The 4,330-nt window shown below is 39.8% G+C and overlaps 1 protein-coding gene across 1 annotated transcript in view; it reads left to right on the plus strand.

Annotated features, from left to right (window-relative positions):
* Window positions 1–725: 725 nt before the first annotated feature.
* Window positions 726–4,330, plus strand: part of steap2 (STEAP family member 2, metalloreductase) — a 172,787-nt gene continuing 169,182 nt past the window's right edge. The window contains exons 1-2 of the mRNA XM_050056494.1: window positions 726–907; window positions 1,281–2,315. The gene's annotated coding sequence lies outside the window, so the exon portion shown is untranslated. The remainder of the gene's footprint in view (window positions 908–1,280; window positions 2,316–4,330) is intronic.

Raw genomic sequence — 4,330 nt, forward strand, 5'->3', positions numbered from 1 at the left:
GTCATAGACATATATACGTAGATGCCGCATCAAGTGGGTTTGCCCGCTGCTGCGATACGTCAACGTCGCCGCCATATTGGATGTAGCAAGGCTGCGCTGTAAACTAATACAAGTGAATGGACTTAATTTCAAAAAGCGCCTTTCTACAAAGAAATTTACGTTAATGCCTCTCGTTTATTCATTCACACACGCACTAATATACTTGGGAAACAGTTAGGCACCAAAAACAATGTATTTGATCTTCTTTATTGATCCCACACAGGAGCAATTCACCTTACATCAGCTATAGAGAACAAGGTAGTGCCGAAAGCAATTCACCTTACATCAGCTATAGAGAACAAGGTAGTGCCGAAAAACAATGCACAGTATATATATATACATATATACATATATATATATACACATATATAGACATACATATATACATATTATATATATACACACATATATATACACATATACACACACACACCTATATATATATATATATATATATATATAAGGCGCTGTAAGGCGCTTTATGAAATTAAGTTCATTCACTTGTATTAGTTTACAGCGCAGCCTGCCACATCCAATATGGCGGCGACGTTGACGTACGGCTCAGCGCTCGATGCGGCGTCTTATATATGTCTATAGTTCTTGTCTTACGAAAACCAATGATCCAGTGATCTACGTGGTCATTCTTGTCCTGCGCAGCAGAAACGCCCCGCCCCATAGATATACATATATACATAGATGCCGCACCCTGGCTTGTGGGATGCGTCAATACCGCCGCCATCTTGCCTAGGTGCTCTGACCGGCTCAGACCCATGTCAGACTCGGCAAAAATGCCACATTTTTGCTCTGCATTTGGGTGTACGAACGAAAGAAGTGTTAAAACCAAGCAGAAGGGAATAACATTCCACAGGTAAGAAGTTGTTTTACAATATTTTACTGTTACGAACATGTTTAATGAGATATATATCTCAAAAAGTGATCCTTCTTTTAAGCTAATCAAGTAAAGTAACTGTCCTGATCTGGTCCTAATGCCAAATTAAGCTAACGCTATGTCACACAACTTAAAGACAAAAGGTTAACATTTATATAATATTACTTATAAAATTATGATGCTTTGTCAAACAGCTATGTCGGTGTATGTGTTATTCCAAATTGTCAGCTATCTCTTTCATGGCACCAATGTGACATAACACAGTATGACGTTAGTAGTTAACTTGTGGCCTGAATTGTAACTACAAATGATGTGGAACAGTGTTTTTCTGACACACTTATTTTGTGTGTAGTTTCCCAAAAAACACAGATAGGAGACGGGCATGGGTAGCAGCAGTGAGGAGAAAGGACTTTGTCCCGAGTGACTCCTCAGTCATCTGCAGCTGTCACTTCAGACCTGAGGACTTCGACAGGACTGGGCAGACTCCTAAAAATAATACTAGCTACTGTACACTGTATTTTTTGTAAATATGACCTAATAATGTAAACAGTTCTGTGTCCAGGCTCCCATGAGCACTGTGGTGTTATACATATGAGATTAAAGCAAAATTTTGTGTAAACATGCAGCTCTAAGTCATTTATTTTCACTTGTACAAAACCAACATTTGTTAATCAGAATCTACACTGCAGCTCGGCACAACCCTGCTGATACACTATTTTTTGCACATTGTGTGAAATGTGAATAAACATTTATAGTCAAAATTAATAATTAAATGACATCATGGTGGGCATTGTACATCTAGTAAGAAAAAAGAATATTTATTACATGGGGAAAGTTTAGTTTAAATGTGTTGTAGAACTATTACTGTTACTTTATCTACATAAGATCAAATATTTTGGTATGAAAAGCTGCATTTTTTATTTAACCAAGTATCCTGTATCATAACTACATGTCTGACAATTGTAACAAACCAAACCGCATGAAAATCGGTTGAGAATTCAGCGAGTAATGATGATTTTAATCCTAAATAATCTCCTGCCTCAATAGACATACATGCATTAGGCAGCGCGGCTCCACCTGGGCAAGATGGCGGCCGCGTTGACGTATCGCTCCAATGAGGAGCACCGTTGAATGCGGCATCTACGTATATATATCTATGCCCCGCCATGCTCGGTTGTAATCAGACACCGCTGCTGTACTTTGCGGACTGTAATCTACGCAGAAGACGTTCTTACAGGAAAGCTGCCATCTCCGACCTTCCACACGGGACCTGAATGTAGCATGCGTCCAGTCAACGGGAGGTTGAGCAGGATGAGAATGGGCAGCTAGCAGCTGGTCTGCATCTCAACAGCAGTAACAGTAGCATCCCTGTGAAGCTCGATGACAGGTCGGTAACATACCGTCACACTCACACAATGTATGCAGTCTCACTGGAGCCGTTCATCTCTGTGAATGTGTGTTCTTGCTGTGTTTGATGTGTTGTTGTAGGCTGTGTGTTCTATGGCTGCTGCAACGCTACAGGTGCACACAGGCTGCCTGTGCACACACACGGCCGTGTCCTTCACAAGATCACTGTCTCTGCAGACAGAAGGTCATTAGAAGACACAGCACCTCTCAGTGGTCTCATGTCTTCTGATCGGCTTTTACCGGGCTGTTTCAGCAGATGATGGACCACACAGCAGCCCGCCTTTTCACCTTTGCGACCCAAAATGTGTTTTTATTGATACAGGCTAAATGATCTATGAAGTATTAGTAAATAATATATTAATCATACAGAAAGCCGTTACTCACAACTTATAAAGCCTTTGTAAGTGGTCACTTATCAGAGAGTGGTCAGTAGCCTACCAATGTTCTTACTTCAAAACCACATATTTAACCACAACATCTACTGAGTGGACCTTGTGCTGAGATTGTCTTTGCTGTTTTCAATATAACATATTTTATTTTTTATCAGTTGACAAAACTGGCCACACCTTAGGCCTACATCCTTGGCTGACTGCTGCTGGAAAGATTGTCTTTTCATAAAAATGGGCTGTCTATACAGCAGAAGGCACTAACACTTTTGAAATGGGTGGGGATGCACAACAATATTGGAACGTCATCGGTATTGGCCGATATTGGCTTTAAAATGAACTATCAGAATTGGCCAGCATGCTTTTTCTTACTTTGCACAATGAATTAATATGACATACATTGAAAAGCATTCTATTTCATGCCTCCAACTGCTGGCCATCATGATAACAGTATGCATGCATAATATGATGTTAATTCCACTTTAGAAGAGACTTGATGAGCACTAAAATTAGGTGGGGAAAAAGTGGATATATCAATATTGGTATTGGTCATTGGCCAAATCAGTTGTTATATATCAGCATATCAGATATCGGCCAAAAAAATCCAATATCATGCATCCCTAGAAATGGTTGCTTCATGATCAGGGAAAACTGAAAAAAAGCGCTATGGCTTTTGAAACCTGCAACTACCGGAATGCTCTGCACCACGCCGGACCAATAAACACTCCTGTTGGTGGGTGACATAATGTGAATTTGGCGTTTTTTTACACGAAACATATTTCAGCCAGGTGGTAACAAATGATCTCGAATTACAGTTAAAAACCAAGTTAAAATATGTTTTTGAAAACATGGGGTGAGTTGAGAGATAGGCAACGCAGTAACAGAGCTTGGTTCATATTTGATCAGCACTGCTTAGTTCAACCATTTGATCTGTTTTTTCAGCCTTCACTTTTACAATACAAGAAACAGTACACTCTAAAAATGTAAACTATGATTTCAAATATGGAGTAAATTTTGAAGCTGTGAAATTATTTATCTTGTGAAATGAGTTAATGTAAGTTAAAAAAATAAAATAACCATGACCCATAAAACTGAGTAGATATAGTTAGTATCCTCTAAAGCCCCCTGCAGACTGTGAATTTTAGCAATTTTGTATGTTTAGTGCAGTTACACTGTGCGACATGGATCTAATGAACTTGGATATGACATCAAGTTTGATGTATGCAGACTGTACAATGACAGCGCCTACTGAATCACAGGCTATGATGTACAATGCAGTAGCTTCCCATACTGAGTGCACAAGGATGCTGCATGGGTTATTACTTCTCCAACTGTGAAGTGCAATATAGAGGGTCACATTATTGAATAACCTAAACTTATTGACACTGTTGTGCCGTACAAGGATTTCTAACAAAGGCCTACACTTTATCCATAAACTTTTGGGCCTACATGTAACAATCAAAGCCTGAGACCACATGTTGGCGCCCAAAAGAACAAAGGAATCAGTCAACCCCCTTTCTCTGTGTGAATCAGCTGATTCAACCCCCAACACAGCACCCCAGCTGACCAGCAGAGGTCCCTTGAAATACACAGCTCCCATTGGGTGAAA

Source organism: Epinephelus moara, chromosome 11 (genome assembly GCF_006386435.1).
Source record: "Epinephelus moara isolate mb chromosome 11, YSFRI_EMoa_1.0, whole genome shotgun sequence".
Lineage (NCBI taxonomy): Eukaryota > Metazoa > Chordata > Actinopteri > Perciformes > Serranidae > Epinephelus > Epinephelus moara.